The sequence below is a fragment of the Cydia splendana genome, chromosome 26, assembly GCF_910591565.1.
Source record: "Cydia splendana chromosome 26, ilCydSple1.2, whole genome shotgun sequence".
Lineage (NCBI taxonomy): Eukaryota > Metazoa > Arthropoda > Insecta > Lepidoptera > Tortricidae > Cydia > Cydia splendana.
The window spans coordinates 5,717,802-5,735,431 of NC_085985.1; the positions used below are offsets into that span (position 1 = coordinate 5,717,802).

Sequence of the window (17,630 nt, forward strand, 5' to 3'; positions counted from 1 at the left end):
ATTATTTATAGTATTTAGCAATGATAGCAAAGGTTTGATAATAATAATGCATATATCTGTATGTTATAATCACTAATTTGTTTCCGTTGCACTTGATGATTTTCTAAAATGATTTTTAGTACCTATTATTTTTTTTAAATGATATTTTGTATTTGTATATATATGTTAGTTTGTAAGGTATGTATCTATATGCCTTAAAGTTTTCGTAACACAAGACAAAGGTTTTATAAGACATATGATGAAATTGTGCTTACATTGTACAGAATAGGGCACTCTACTCACTGATGAAAAAAAAACGACAGCTAAAATAACAAAATTAACCCCTCATATGACAGAATGTAAATTAGAGTTTAATAACATCCTTCTTATTAACATATTTTTTATGAGATCAAAAGTTTTTTTCAAATCTACTACTATTACTATTAAACGAAATTAATAACTAGCTTAAATCTAAAATAGGCCCCTGAGGCATTGTACCAAGGATGCTGGCGGCATTTCCTCGCTGTATCGCAATGCTGATACATTGTGCGAGATAGCTGCCAGCTCTTCGGTCACCAGTTACGTCAAACAGACGCTTCGTGATTTCTGTGAACAACTTATGCACGCTGGGACCCCATGGACCTATTTATTTTCTGGAAATATAAAGAAACACGTACTTCTCTGATAATAGAAATGGAAGTATCCATATTGCGTATTGCAATTGTTTTGTGGTTCCCTTCATTAACCACAGTAGATAAGAACAGAACCATAATGAGAGTCACCTTATCAAATAATGTTATGGTCTTAAGGCCTGCTTATACGTGAGAACGCTAATAGTGCACATGCACGTCTATGCACATGCAGCCCATGTGCTCTAGCCTTTATGGTAAACCTGGGGTTCCATTCGCCAAAGGATACCTTTTATGTCTTGCTCCTACCTCCACAGGCACAGAATAAATAATAGTACTAGGTACACTAACAAAACGCGTCTGTTACGATCAGGACAGATATGGCCGCTAGGTGGCGACAGCGCCACGCGCGGCTTATGGCTAATAGCCACCATCGCCTTTAAGAAATATGCAAAAAGTTTCTTAAGTGATTACAGTATGAGGTTCTAGAAAAAAACAGAGAATACAAGTCTAGCGGGAAAGCGGATTAACTGTGATAAAATGTATGAAAACAAGTTGCAGGACGTGTAAAATAGCATATTACGCAGAAAATCGCATATTAGGTGATCGTATTCGCGGATTCTACTGTATTTGTGTTGATCATCACCATAGTTAATTGGCGATTATTTGATTTGAATTGCGTAAAATTCTGTTGTAATTTTCGAATTAGATTTCGATTAAGATTGCTACTTTTTTCTTTCTTCGGACGCCTTTTGTGGTTACCGAGAGTAAGTAAGTAAGTAAATACACTTTATTGCACCACAAAGAAAAAATACAATAACAGATTTACAGTGTAAATAAAGGTAGCAACAGGCGGTCTTATAACGCGAGAGATACGCTGTTTAAAATGTATTTCTTAATGTATTTTGAACATAATCTTTACATTCGAATAAGACGACAAATAAATCTTAGCGGTTCAATGATAACTAGAAGGAACTGTCATAGCGATCATCATCCGACGCGACAGGTATAATGATTTCACATTAGCATAAATAAATTAATATTCAAAAAAGTTTTTAATTTGGAATGTTTTTGATCAAGGTGACGTTTTCGTTTCCTCAAACGCCCTCTGCTGTCCGCTTACGCTAGAGGACATCGCGACATTGAAGCGACATTGCGCTATCTCCTCACGCTCGACCCCCGACCCGTACGGGTCGAGTCAGGAAGTATGTGTATGATACCATGCGCGGATGAAGAAAGTCTTTTTGGAAACCTTTGTCAACTTGTAGGTTAGATCTTTAAATTTTTTCATAAAAAAATGTTTTTTATGATATTGAAGCGACATTGCGCTATCACCCGACCCCCGACCCTATGGGTCAAGTCAGGAAGTCTAATCTTCGGAGTATGTCATACATACTCCGCGTATACATACCTACAGAAGATAGAGTGCATACAAAACCTTTCAACTTGTGGATTTGAAAGAGTTGTGGCGCCTTGAAATCCCTGAAGTTTCTTCTGGTGATTCTGGTGTCTATCTGTCATAGATATATTACTAGGCTTGACTTTTATGGCGTGCTTGGATATTTTAGCTGAGTTTTTGATAGTTTAGGCATTTATGATTCATTATCATAATGTATGTAAGTTTGGAGATAATGAAATCTAGTGGTTTTATTATGGTTTCTGGTGATCTGACAGTTGAGCCCGTAGGCCTTAGAGTAAACAATATGAGGATATGTTGTTGTTCTTTTTGATCAGTCACCGGATAGTAAAAGACAGTAAAATTTAAATATGAAAACAGTCATTTATATCAGACACTTGTTTTACCCAATATATACTTAAATGATTTTGATCAGTAAGTGTGAATAATATTCATAAACGGCCACAGAATTGTATTATATACGTAATATTTGTAATGAGGTCACCGGGTCTCGTCGAAACCCTGTTGAGCACGCAACGGCTAGCGAACTGTTGTTGCTCGGGGCTTTTGGCGATACTCTACGGATAAAAAAATAGTATATTACAATACATACGTAGTGCAGTAAAGTAAGAAATGTCTGATCATTTTTCATATATTCCTGTTCGACGGAGCCCGGAAAGCGGCAATTCCGTTTAGCGCAGCGTGCCGAAAGTTGACGCTTTCCTCAAGGAGAACGGAAAAATATTAGAGCAATTCTCAAAAAGTTTGTACATTTCGATCACATCTTAGATTTCTATAAAAATTGGTATGCTGGTAAAGTACATATTATATCTATTGCTTCAACTATTTTTTAATTAATCCCAAGCAAAAGAGACTCGAAGGAACTGTCATAAGGACCACCATTCGACACGAAAAGTATACATACATAACATATATGGGGCTATTCATAAATTACGTCATTTCAAATTAGGGGGGGGGGGGGTCTGGACATCGGATGACGGTAGCATGAAGTAGGAGGAAATGGGGTCATTTGAAGCATGATTTTTGGATGATTATAGGGGGGGGGGGGGGGTCGAAAATCATCAAAAATCGATGACGTAATTTATGGACAGCCCCTATGGGGCATTATCTATGAAAAGGGACCTTATTGTCGATGGCGTTTACGCCGCACAGCGTCGCGCGGCATTGTATTTATATCGCAGCATCGTTCATAATGGCGTAAGCGCCATCGACAATAAGGTCCCTTTTCATAGATAACGTCACATATAGATCTTTACCGCATATATTTCTCCCGAGTTGACCTGGAGATAAGAGCCGAAATATCACGACCACGTGTTTGTACCGCCGGGCAAAGCGGGCCGCGTGGTGTCCATCTGTTTATACCTGACTGATAAATAAGATTGTATGACTTGACTGACCTGTATCACTATGTGCTGATTTAGACGGCGCGTGAACTCGCATGCGATTTTAGTTACATTGCGGACTGTTGGTTACGTCCAATTCAACCGATCGATTAAACGACGATTCAACAGAGTTTTGTTTAGTTTTTTAAGTTTATATAAAATGCATAATATGTTAGTCTGTAAGGTATTTGTAATATGGGCCTTGTTGCCTGATTTAAAATGTTAAATAAATAAATATAAACAAATAAAACCCGCAATGTAACGAAACTCGCATGCGAGTTCTCGCATTGTCTAAATGAGCCCTAAGGTAATTATAATAACTCCACGGCCGAATTCGGTTACGGCGACTGCTGTCAACTTCGTTGCTGGGTAGGTCAAATACTCAGATCACCTTTATGCCAATTTCCGCGATTTTGAAGTTTTTCCAGAAAACGAAACGACAGAAAAATTCATACCGACCCTGCTCACAACTTTCACGAGAATCGGTTGAAAACTGCGACCTGCAGAGGAGAATATCGGGACAAAACTAAAATACAAATTAATTATTTACTAGACTTATATCGACCGGGATATCGGGGATATGAACCGTGATTACCTTTACCAGTTACCCGTGAACAAGATGCATGTAACTGCGTCGAAATATCGGGAGCTCGAAAACAATACAAAAGGTAATCACAGTTCAGTTCATATCCCGGTCGATATAAGTCTAGTGAAACTAACCGTGGATCATTCAAAACTGTAATTATTTACTTATTAAATATTAGTCCTATATTGAAACTATTGAAACCGATTGACCATTATCAATAACATTACGTTCTAATTTGATCTAGATCACGATTGTCTATTCGCGGCCTTCATTAAAGGATATATTCGCTGCGAGATATATATTATAGGCCTACAGGCTACAGGGTAAAATTTGAGACGGGATAAAAATTTAAATAAAGAAGCCAATGAAAGGGTAGTCGACATTAAAGTTAAAGACCAAGATATATACTTGATTATTTCTGAAAGTATACTTCTCAGAGAGTTGTGCCCATACAAAAAAATAATCAGTAGAGCCAAATTAACATCATACTAAAATTTTGTGAGATTTAACTGAAACCACTTTTTCCCTATGTTTGCTGCGGGGTCCTTTGAGAATTAAGTTAAAGAGTTGAAGGTCTAGGTCTAAATCTTAGTTTTTATAATGACTATTTTTTATTTATAACTAGCGGCCCGCCCGGCTTCGCACGGGTTAACAAATTATACACCTAAACCTAAAGGTTTAGTGCATAATTGTTATCCATCACATTTTCTCGGAAACGTTCGTATTTGTCATGCTACTTCAATCTCAGTACTTTTTGTACCGAGACTGACTGAAATAGCAAGACACGTTCGTACGTTTCCGTGAAAATACGATGGACAATAATTATGCACTACATCTGTAAATTAAAAATGTTTGTAGAAACTTATTGTACTTACGCTTTGTGTCGATATTAAACGCCATGCTCGTAACGCCAGGCGTAAAGGTCATTAAGAAGTCGAATCGAATATGTATATTGTAGTGTCCGACCGAAACATGTTTTTTTGCCGAAACCGAAACCGAAACCGAATGTTCGGCTTTGGCTCTAGTTTCGGCCGAAACCGAACCTTTTGTAGACTTGTTAAAATCGTTGAAAAAATGTTATAAAACCGCCTTTACACTAGACATGTGCGCCGCGCCGCCGCGCCGCCGCCGCCGACGATTTTTCCACGCCGCCGCCGCCGATTAATTTGACCGGCGTATAATCGGCGTGGGAAATTTTGATACCTATCGTGTCTCATTCCATGTTGCGTAGTGAGTAAATAGTGTCAGAGATATAATTTATAGATCCTTATGCTTTTTCGCTTATTATTTGCCAGTGAACCAAATAAGCATCATTTTTGTCGTTGCGGTGTTAGCTGTGATAACGATTTAGCGTTAATTTAAACAAGATCTAGTTTCTGGATCTCAGGTTATTATTTGATATTTTATCGCATAGCTTTTTTCTAGAACGCATTTTGTTTTACATCAATAGTATCTTGATTGTCAATTTAATCAGTGAACTAAAGTCAAGAAAATAGCAGGTTCATATCCTAGGTCATATACATGCTATTTTCTTCTTAGAATCTCCAGCAAGCTGTCACCACGATTATAATTGCGTATTTTATGATTTCTCGTATGATGCTGGTGACACGCATAAGGGTCATTATTTACAGATATGATTTGATTTATTTTAATACTTTATTTGATTTATTTATCACATAAATTACAATTTCATTTAAAATTACACACGACCAATTCTTAGTAATTTTATGGTGATCATCAGCTTCTTTTACTTAACAATATATTATATTTCAATCAAAATTATAAAAGTCAGGATAAAGCTTCGTAATAAGCTATACCTAAACAATTATACCTACTTATAGGAACTTAAATCACCAAGTATCATCACTAAGCTAGCAGTAAAGAAAACAAAGTAGACCTTAATATTCCATAAAACGGGACACTTCAAAGACATTCTGTTGAGCGAATCAACCTGCCAGAGACGTTTACTTTCGAAAACGATGACATCTTTATTCTAACATACATTTCTGTTAAACTTCAGTTCAGACATGTAGTAGATGTAGATGTAGTTCATCATTATTTCGTAACAAATCCTAGGTCGTCCAATCAAATCCATGGCATCGGGGTCTCCTGTCGAAGTTACCACCTTATGGATTGCCGGAGGGACTATGCAAATGGATCGCTAGCTTTTTGTCCGGCAGACGCATACGAGCCGTAGTAGACGGAAGCTGCTCCGATAGCATGGTCATTAACGCTGGCGTTCCGCAAGGTTCTGTGCTATCTCCTACGCTGTTTTTGCTGCACATCAATGACATGTTGTCTATCGATGACATTCATTGCTATGCAGACAGTACCGGGGATGCCTATTACACAGGCCGTGCCAATATCCCTCGTTCTGTGGTGCTGGAGAGTTGTGAAAAGCTTGTGTCAGACATTGAGAGCACTCTATCCTAGACATGTGCGCCGCGCCGCCGCGCCGCCGCCGCCGACGATTTTTCCACGCCGCCGCCACCGATAAATTTGACCGGCGTATAATCGGCGTGGAAAATTTTGATACCTATCGTGTCTTATTCCATGTTGCGTAGTGAATAGATAGTATCAGAGGTATAATTTAAAGATCCTTATGCTTTTTCGCTTATTATTTGCCGGTGAACCAAATTAGCATCATTTTTGTCGTTGCGGTGTTAGCTGTGATAACGATTTAGTGTTAATTTAAACAAGATCTAGTTTCTGGATCTCAGGTTATTATTTGATATTTTTTCACACAGCTTTTTTGTAGAACGTAAATGAAATTGTATATTGTGTGATAAATAAATATGATTTATTTATTTATCTCATAATATACAATTTAAAATATAAATAAATATGATTTATTTATTAATCACATAATATACAATTTCATTTAAAATTACACACGATCAATTCTTAGTAATTTTATGGTGATTATCAGCTTCTTGTACTTAACAATATACAGCGTGACCTTAGCCATTGGAAAAACCCTGAAATCCCACGTAGGGTTTCTTCTAAAGGGGCCCACTGATTAACAGTCCGCCAGACGGTATCGGCCTGTCAGTTGTTCGGAACTGTCAAAATTTTGTTCTAACTGACAGGCCGATACCGTCCGGCGGACTGTTAATCAGTGGGCCTCTTAAGAAATGCTCTAACGGTAATATTTTTTTATATATAAGTTATTTCCAATAATCGACAACAAAAAGAAACATACTGTATTAATCATTGGCAGTGCTTTTGACAATTTGTTTGAAAATGTGCAGCAATGATGACATTGATGATTATCAAAAGTCAGAATACTCAGAATCTTATTAATGTCATAAATAAAAAAGATAATCAAAACGGTCGAAGGTTTCATACTATTTATTACCTCAGGAGCTACTAACACATACAGGTTGCTCCAAAGTAAAAAAAAAAATGTAATTTGTTAATTTCTTCGGAACCGCTTCACCGATTGTTATCATACTTTGTATACTGGTTCTAAATACCCTAATGCATATGTACATTTCAGCTTTGTCCAATAGCTAGGGACACCCTGTATATTTCAATCAAAATTATAAAAATCAGTCTAAAGCTTCGCAATAAGCTATACTTAAACAATTATACCTAGGTACTTATAGGAACTTAAATCACCAACTATCATCACTAAGCTAGCAGTAAAGAAAACAAAGTAGACCTTAGTATTCCATAAAACGGGACACTTCAAAGACATTCTGTTGAGCGAATCAACCTGCCAGAGATGTTTTCTTTCGAAAACGATGACATCTTTAATCTAATCTAAAATTACATTTCTGTTAAACTTCAGTTCAGACAAATGTAAAGTCCATCATTATTTCGTAACAAATCCTAGGTGAGGCGACAGCGGCTGGGAAAAGTCAATATACATAGATTTAAGACTTAACTTATAAAGATTTTTTTTGTGTTTTATTTGTATTCCGCTTACAAAGTAAGTAAAAATACTGCCTAAAATGTAGCGATTTAAAGTATCCTTTTTATTTTAATATTTAAACATACCGTTGGTAACCGTTAGGTTGGTATTGGTAATAAATGGTTGCCAAGTGTCATAATGGGATATAATTTTCGGCAATAATTTAGAAAACACACATAATATGTTTTGGATAGCCTAGTAAATACTCAGAAGGCTTTAATATAGAGTTTCTACAGCCACGTTCTCATGCAGTATGAAAAATTATGCCACGCCGATTTCACGCCGATCACGCCGCCGCCGCCGGTCAAAAAATCATCGGACGCCGCCGCCGATGATTTTGCCATCGGCGCACATCTCTACTCTATCCAAAGTTTCGGTGTGGGGTCGGGACAATTTAGTGCGATTCAACCCCACCAAGACACAAGTTTGCGCGTTCACCGTTAAGAAAACCCCATTTACTGTGGTCCCACAGTTCCAAGGCACAGCCCTTACCATGTCAGGGAGTATTGGGATCCTCGGTGTTGACATCTCCAGTGACGTCCAATTCCGCAGCCACCTGGAAGGTAAGGCTGCGCTGGCGTCCAAAAAACTCGGTGTGCTCAATAAAGCGAGGCGATACTTTACTCCGGGGCAAAGACTGCTGCTTTATAAATCGCAAGTCAGTATGGTGCCATATGGAGTACTGCTGTCACCTTTGGGCAGGAGCACCTGGATGCCAGCTTGGACCCTTTGACTCAGTCCAAAGGCGCGCTGTGCGAATCGTCGATGGTCCCAAACTCACAAGCGGTATTGAACCTTTAAGTCTAAGGAGAGACTTTGCCTCCTTGTGTGTGTTCTACCGCTTGTACAATGGGCTGTGCTCTGAGGAACTATTTGACATGATGCCAACGGCTGCTTTCTATCACCGCACCGCTCGCCGTCGGCAGGGTGTTCATCCTCACACCCTAGAACCTAAATGGTCGCGTACTGTGCGAATTAAGAGTAATTTCCTCCCGCGGACGCTCCGGCTGTGGAATGAGCTCCCTTCCGAGGTTTTCCCGAGGGTCTACAGTATGGGGTTCTTCAAAAAAGGAGTGTACAGGTTTTTAAAAGGTAGGCAACGAGCATGTAACACCTCTGGAGTTGCAGGCGTCCATAGGCTACGGTGACTGCTTACCATCAGGCGGGCCGTATTCTAGTTTGCCACCGATGTGGTATTAAAAAAAAAATAGGTGAGGCGACAGCGGCTAGGAAAAGTCAATATAGATTTAAGACTTAACTTATAAAGATTTTTTTTGTGTTTTATTTGTATTCCGCTTACAAAGTAAGTAAAAATACTGCCTAAAATGTAGCGTTTTAATGTATCCTTTTTACTTTCATATTTAAACATGCCGTTGGTAACCGTTAGGTTGGTATTGGTAATAAATGGTTGCCAAGTGACATGATGGGATATAATTTTTGGCAATAATTTAGAAAACACACATAATATGTTTTGGATAGCCTAGAAAATACTCAGAAAGCTTTAATGTAGAGTTTCTACAGCCACGTTCTCATGCAGTATCAAAAATAATGCCACGCCGATTTCACGCCGATCACGCCGCCGCCGCCGATCAAAAAATCATCGGACGCCGCCGCCGATGATTTTGCCATCGGCGCACATCTCTAGTCTGATGGCAGTCGCTTTCGTAAAAACTAGTGCCTACGCCAATTCTTGGGATTAGTTATCAATTGGACCCCAGGCTCCCATGAGCCGTGGCAAAAATTCCGGGATTAGGCGAGGAAGATGATGAGTTTTCTTATTATTCCTTTGCCCTGGCCCAGTAACATGCGACAGTGTGCTATCTCATTTACTCCTTACAATTAGACAGTGTGCGCGTTATAGGTATTAACAGCCTCTTAAGACTGCGTCGACCGTCTAGTGGCGCCCTCATTAGTGGAATTGTGTTTTATAATAAACCAATTAATTTCTGTACCTATACATGAATCAGTATATGTAGGTACATATTAATATTGTTGTCCTACTTATTCCCCAATTTTTGGTCTTTGTCACATAGTTTAGTTTCATAGTACGAAGTACCATTTCGTAAGTCTCGGCCCGGCCGAAAGGTTCGGCCGTTTTTTGGCCGAAACCGAAACTACAGCCGAAACATGATTTTTTGGCCGAAACTGGCCGAAACCGAAACCGAAACCGAACCTTCGGTCGGACACTAGTATATTGTTTCTGAATACATATTAGATTTCACCCTGTATTCTTATACTTAATAAGAGTTTGACGGTAATGTGACCTCGGGGTAGCACGCATTCCCGCTATCAAGGCGTGCGAGGGTGAATGATAAGAATTCTGCGAGTTCGTGTCGTAGGCGTGACCAAAAGTTTGGTTGGTCAGAGTTGAGGTTTGGACTTAGGTCTATTCGTTATGTTATGTTGTATACCTATCTGCAAGGTACCTACTTTTAAAATGTTATAGAATTAGACCAAGAAAAGTCTGCAGCTATTTTGATAGCTCACGCTGTGCAAGTGTTGTTTATACGTCATAATTCCATAGAAGTTTGACGTTTAAAATAACACTTGCACTGCGTGGGCTATCAAAATCGCTGCAGACTTTTCTTGGTCTACTATTCCTATAAAACCCGGTTAAAAACTTAAAAGTAACGCTTTTTGGAATTGAAACAACATTTTACCGGTATCCGAGCCTTAGCGTTGGCGGCATAGACCAAGCGTTTATAATTAAACATGTTTTCATAATAAGCTAAGCGCCAAGCGTATAAATAATAGCCTCAATCAAATAATATCAATTTCCTATCAATCGACCTCAAACAGCGCGAATGTCACCCATTGAACACTATCTCCACTAGAATGACCTGTCAATGTCAATGCTTGTGCTGATCTTAACAGTTACTTGACCAATTCTAAACCTTAATGCCAGGATATAAGGCCTAAAAATTGACAGTGTGCAGAGAAACAATGTGCATTACAATAGCGGACATATGACGTGCAATGCGGTCGTGGTTTGACGTAAAAGACTATCTTGACTTGATAGAAGGGCATGTAGTAAGGAGTAGAGGTTTGCATAACTGACCTCTGCACTGGTCTGTATGTTATTTTATTCTTCTTCTTGGTCGTGACCTCATGTCTGAGGGACGTGACTCCTATGGGGTATTCTTCCTATCACTGGGCTGTAACCGCGAAAATCGAAGTTCGCAAATTGCGGGCATTTTTCTCTGTCACTCTTATTACGCCTTCATTGGAGTAAAAGAGAAAGATCCCCGCAATTTGCGAATATCGGTTTTCGCGGTAGCCCCTCTGCTCTCCAGGCCTCTCGATCTTCGGCCATCCGCATCGTTGCCTGGAGCGAAGTCTGTGTAATATTTTGGACCACATCTGACAATCTACTGGGTGCACGCCCTCTACTTCTTCGTCCGTCGACACTCCCGGTAATTGCGCCTTTCTAGCGTGTCCGTGGTTATTTTATTAGGCTTTCTAATTATGTGAATAATACACTTTTATTTTTCACAAGTTGATATCATGCCTATTTTGCGTAAAATCCCATGAAATCGGAACATAACACCTACAAAAAAATAGCCGAATACGATCCGAAATTGCAATGGTGTAAGTTTCGGCGCGGCCGTAAGTTTCGGCAAGTTTTAGGCCGAAACCAAACCTTCGAACTTCGACCGAAACTTGATTTTTATTCCGAAACCGAAACTTCGGTTAACTGATTATGGACGGTTGCAGCTGCATGTGCAATGCCTATCGCACGGTTAATTACCATTAGCCAGTTTCGAAACATCCTCTAATAGTGTAATATCAATCGTTGCACTTGTTATTAATTAGGTATTGCGAATATGTGTCAGATTCTGATTTCTTCTTTATTTTGAATAATTTTACGGTTTAGACTTACTTGTTTTTAGTCACTCGCGGTTTAGTAGAAACAAGACTAAAAAAAACCGGGCAAGTGCGAGTCGGACTCGCGCACGAAGGGTTCCGTACCATAATGCAAAAAACCGCAAAAAAAAAAACGGTCACCCATCCAAGTACTGACCCCGCCCGACGTTGCTTAACTTCGGTAAAAAATCACGTTTGTTGTATGGGAGCCCCACTTAAATCTTTATTTTATTCTGTTTTTAAACACTGTTTTTTCAACTGTCTAGCTATCACGGTTCGTGAGATACAGCCTGGTGACAGACGGACGGACGGACGGACGGACGGGTACCCTTTGGGTACGGAACCCTAACAAGTGAGTCTAAACCGTAAAATTATCTAATGGAGACATACTATGTCTCACTACGGCTTAAATTCGATTCTTCTTTATTTATTTTTATGATAGTGGGAAACAAGCGCTTAGGCCTTTGGTCATGGGTTCCTAAACTTTTTTGCGAGTTTCCTTTAGCACTATATGTATTATGAGATATAGCGCTGAACGCATGCCTCAACATTCCTACGTTCCGTCAGTGGGGAGACACTTCTGACTTCGGGTAAACTCGGCTCCGTTCGGCTCAGCATTGCTCCGAGCAATTATTAGGGTTGGCACAAACTGACGTCCTTTTGCGTGCACGACCCTATTTTGACAACCCTAAATAGCCGAAAGGGAATAATGCCATACATTAGAAAGGGACAGCATGATTCGTCCCTGAATCGCTGTCAAACTTCGGCTTTGTAGGAAGTGTCCTTTCTGTACGGTAGTACTATTATTTATTATGTGCTTTTGCCTTTAAAGCCGGGTGTAACGTCGTCTTGACAACAGCCACTCTATTGGTACAAATTCTCGTATTGTGCGTGCAACCTGTCTCATTCACGACCACTTAGGTATGCCGTCGGCTCGGCTAGGCGCGTCCAAAGTTCACCTTTTACAACCTCTAAGTAACAGGTTATCAACGATACTCAGTGCAATTTTCTTCAAATTATCGTACGTTATCAATAGCATGATTCTCACTCTACAACCGAATAGCCGAAACTTGGTTTGATAACGGTACAGCCTATAAAGCACTTCAAAAAAACTATATTCATATCAGTATAAGGTTGATTTTTGCGTGAGTTACAGCGTTTTTAAGTTGGAAAGTTGTACGCGTCGCTTGCGTTTGCGCACGTCAGTGGAGCAAGTGTCAGTTGCCGCTGGACCGTCGAAGCGTTAACACGCGCCGTTCGCGAGTGATTTGTTACTGTCGTGCCACGACGATAGGAAGTGAGTGCTGCTGTTTAGTTTATTTTTTTATTTGTATGTTAATTTATGTAAGTGATGCGCAGCGAAAGGCTACTTGTGTTAGTTACTTAGTTAATGATACGGGACAACGTATTAATGCAGTTGGGCAATTTAGAACGATGTTAACTGTGATTTTTGACTCTGTTCGATGTACTGGTTTCTACCACCGGCACCGGTGCCTGTCACTTTCGAATTATTAATAAACTTAAAATCGATGTCTGTTCGACAACCGGTTGAATGAAATTACAAGTCAGTGTTACCCTAAAAATACATAATAATTGATTGATACCTACAATGTTTCATTCATATTGTAATTTTAGTCCGATGAACGGGGAGTTGATAATAAATAATAATGGCTGCTATTTAACTGATCACCAGATTTAGTAAAATTTAATACCAAAAAAATCTATTTTACCACCCTAAAATAATGAATGATCACCAAAATTATAACACCATTTTAATGTGAAATGATTACCAATTTTATTACATTTTACTATCCTTTTAAAGGAAATGACACCAAACTAATCATTATTAACCCAAAAATAGTAAATGATTACCAAATTTCAAACCCCATTTTAATGTGAAATGATAACCAAATTTTTACATCTTGCTATCCTATTAAAGAAAATGACACCAAAATAATCATTGTAAACCCAAAAATAGTAAATGACCACCAAACTTAGAACTCCATTTTAATGTAAAATTATAACCAAATTTTTAAATCTTAATATTATATAAAACCAAATGACTCCAAAATAATAATTGTAAACCCAAAAATAGTAAATGACCACCAAAATTGTAACCACATTTTAACTAAAAATGTGCAAATATTTAATATAATTATCGTTATCCTATTAAATTAATTAATCCACTTCGTCACCTTTTTCTAGTAGCTTTTTATTTCTGTAACAGTCGCAGTTCTAATCTAACCTAACCCACTTTTCTAGTAGCATTTCGTTTCTGTAAGGGTCGCAGTTCAAACCTAACCTAACCTAACCCACTTTTCTAGTAGCATTTCTTTTCTGCAAGGGTCGCAGTTCAAACCTAACCTAACCTACTTTTCTAGTAGCATTTCTTATCTGCAAGGTTCGCAGTTGAAACCTAACCTAACCCACTTTTCTAGTAGCATTTCTTTTCTGTAAGGGTCGCAGTTCAAACCTAACCTAACCCACTTTTCTGATAGCAGTTTGGTTCTGTATGGGGCGCAGTTCAAACCTAACCTAACCCACTTTTCTAGTAGCATTTCGTTTCTAGAAGAATGATTATTTTGGAGTCATTTGCTTTAATAGGATAGCAAACCTAACCCACTTTTTTCGTAGCATTTCGTTTCTGTATGGGTCGCAGTTCAAACCTAACCTAACCCACTTTTCTAGTAGCATTTCGTATCTGTGGGTAGCAGTTGAAACTTAACCTAGCCCACTTTTTTAGTAGCATTTCGGTTCTGTGAGGATCGCAGTTCTAACCTAACCTAACCCACTTTTATAGTAGCATTTCGTTTCTGTAAAGGTCGCAGTTCAAACCTAACCTAACCTACTTTTCTAGTACCATTTCGTTTCTGTAAGGGTCGCAGTGCTAACCTAACCCACTTAACTGATAGCAGTTTGACTTACTTTTCTAGTAGCATAACGAAATGCTACTAGAAAAGTAGATTAGGTAACGTAGGTATGCGGTGCGGGGTACGGGGGGTTGAGCGGGAGGGGCTAGTAATTTTGGCATCAGTTTACTTTATTTGGTAATATGTATAAATTTTTTGGTAATCATAGTGGTTTACTTAGGTGAAAATATCGCATTAATTTGGTCTTCAAGATTTGGTGATCATTAATGATTTTTGGTGATCATTCAATATATTTGGTATTTGAATACAATTTGAAGTGCAGTCGTAATTAAAATGGTGGTACTTTTGTATTTTTTGGCCTTATTTTTTTGGTGTTCAGTCTTCTTCTTCTTCCTTGCCTTATCCCTTCATTTGGGGTCGGCTCTCCTCGTCCTTAGGCGCCAGGACCACCTGTCCTGGGTTGTCTCTGTGTTCAGCTGTGCCCGTTCCAGATCTTTGGCTACGGTTGTCCACCACGTAGCTAGCGGGCGCCCTCTTCCTCTTCTCTCTTCCGGGATAGCCAAGGCCTTTTTGACTGGGTACTCTTCCTCCCTTCTCATAACATGGCCAAACCAACGCATTCGTCTCTCCACCAGCTTATCCCCTATGGGTGCTACTTTGAAGGAGCCTCTGACGTATTCGTTGCGTATCCTATCGAGCCTTGTTACGCCGGCCGACCATCGCAACATTTTCATTTCGTTCACGTGCTGTTTATTTTCGTGAGTCTTTTTCGCAGCCCAACACTCGGAACCATATAGCATGGCTGGTCTAACCGCTGTTTTGTAGACTTTACCCTTAAGTTTGATTGGCATGCTGTTGTCGCAGAGTACTCCTGACAGAGTTCTCCATCTTAGCCATGCTGCATTGACTCTATGGGTTACGTCCGAGCCTATTTTGGCGTCTTCCGACAGTATTGATCCCAGATATTTAAATTGATTTACTTTGGGCAAGGGCTGGCCATCTATGAATATGTTGGTATTGGGTGTGGTCTGATTACTGAAACTGCATCTCATGTACTCGGTCTTACTGCGACTGATCCGGAGCCCATTGTTCTCGAGTGCTTGCTTCCATTGTTGGAGCGTGGCCTGTAGTTTGTTTGCACACTTATCTGCCAGAACAACATCATCCGCGTACAGCATGCACCATGGTACTGGGGATTGAATGTCCTTTGTGAGATAGTCCATTGATAGGTTAAACAGGTACGGGCTGAGGGCCGATCCCTGATGCACTCCAACCCCAACTTGGAACGGTTTACTTAGTCCTGCTGCGCTTTTCACCTGTGCGCTGATACCTTCATACATATCCTGCACTAGTTCGATATAGTGTTCCGGTATTCTTTGTGCTCTCATCGCCTGCCAGACAAGTTTTCGCGGTACTCTATCGAACGCTTTTTCCAGATCGATAAACACAAGATGGAGGTCTTCTCTATTGGTTCGGTGTTTTTCTAAAAGTATTGTTAATGTTTGTATTGCATCTGTTGTGGATTTTCCCGGCGAGAATCCGCATTGATTTTCAGATATGGTTGTCAGTTCGGCCAGACGATTATTGAGTATGCGTTCCCAAATTTTAAGCGTATGGGATGTAAGCTTGACCCCTCTGTAATTTGTGCAACTACTTACATCCCCCTTATTCTTAAAAAAGGGTATCAGGTAGCTGTGGCGCCAAGCACTGGGGATTTTTCCGGACTCAAGTATGGCGTTAAATAGCTTTGTGAGCCACTCTACCGCTATTGGTCCCAGGAGCTTCCACAGATCTGCCGGTATGCTATCAGGTCCCACGGCCTTATGGTTTTTCATTTTCTGGTGGGTTCAATTTTTTTGGTGTTCAGTAATTTTTTTTGGTAAGCATGATTTTTTTATTTAGGGTACCAAAGTATTTTTTGGTGGTCATTATATTTGTAGCCAATAATAATCACCATTTCCCCGTCTTCAGTTCAATACTATAATGTAGTAGGAGTTAAATTTTGACCTTATTTTATGCTTACCGTAAATATATATATAAATATACTTATACGTATTTGTATACCTACATCATATTTTTGTCTATATAATTCCAAAACAATTCAAAACATATTGTCAAAGGTCAGAATACGGTTAGATTTGTAGTTAACGAATTTGACGACGAAGGTGGATTTTGCTATGCGTGTTTTTGACTTCTCCATATTTTTGAAGTGAAAACTTCTTTAGCGGCGCTGGGCACTTTTTGAGGTGGGGAAAAAATGATAAACTCGAGACAGCGTAAGGCGATCACGTGACCATAAGGTTTAGATGGCATTTAAATCAATAAAGAAAACATGAAAACACAGTACATGAAAAAGGTTTTAATCTTGTACGGGTTGAAATACGAGGATCTCTCAATTAAAAGTGAACTCTAGTACTGGTGAATAAAACTCAAAATATCATGACCAAATATATTTAGATGCGAGGTCTGCAAGGTAACTTTACAATTTCTATTCGAATTTTAAACAATTAACGCTACAAATTTAAGCTCACTGACCAGCAATTTCGGAACAAGTTTTTCAATAGAAAGGAGGATGGGTCAATTATACATAGTGCTGCAGACATTTTGGACTAGTCACTGAGTTTAACCCGTTGTTTTTTTATTTTACATTTATACTAGATAAAAGATGTAATATGCTGAAAAAAATATAAACAATAAGTTTTTCCCAGAATATTTTCTTCATTTACGCGTTGATATTTGGAAAATCCTGTTTTGTCTCTTGTTTTAGAAAAATTAAACCATAGGCTAATCAGAATCACTATAAAATAATTATTTAGTGTATCAAGTTTTACCGACATAATCTGCGTCAAGAAAAACACAGTCAGTAATTAAATTTTATGTCAAAAATATTTTTTATACAAGTTTTTTGTCTCCTAGAGAAGTGTGTAGGTCATAGAGGTACAATAATATAGAGATGAAACGGGGGAGGGGCCAAACGACCGAACAAG

The 17,630-nt window shown here is 39.0% G+C and overlaps 1 protein-coding gene and 1 long non-coding RNA gene across 2 annotated transcripts in view; both read left to right on the top strand.

Annotated features, from left to right (window-relative positions):
- LOC134803483 (uncharacterized) overlaps positions 1-17,630 on the top strand; it is a 196,353-nt gene that overhangs the window by 95,587 nt on the left and 83,136 nt on the right. The gene's annotated exons all lie outside the window — the stretch shown is intronic.
- Positions 12,915-17,630, top strand: part of LOC134803422 (ATP-citrate synthase) — a 46,735-nt gene continuing 42,019 nt past the window's right edge. Inside the window, exon 1 of the mRNA XM_063776242.1 lies at positions 12,915-13,070. The gene's annotated coding sequence lies outside the window, so the exon portion shown is untranslated. The remainder of the gene's footprint in view (positions 13,071-17,630) is intronic.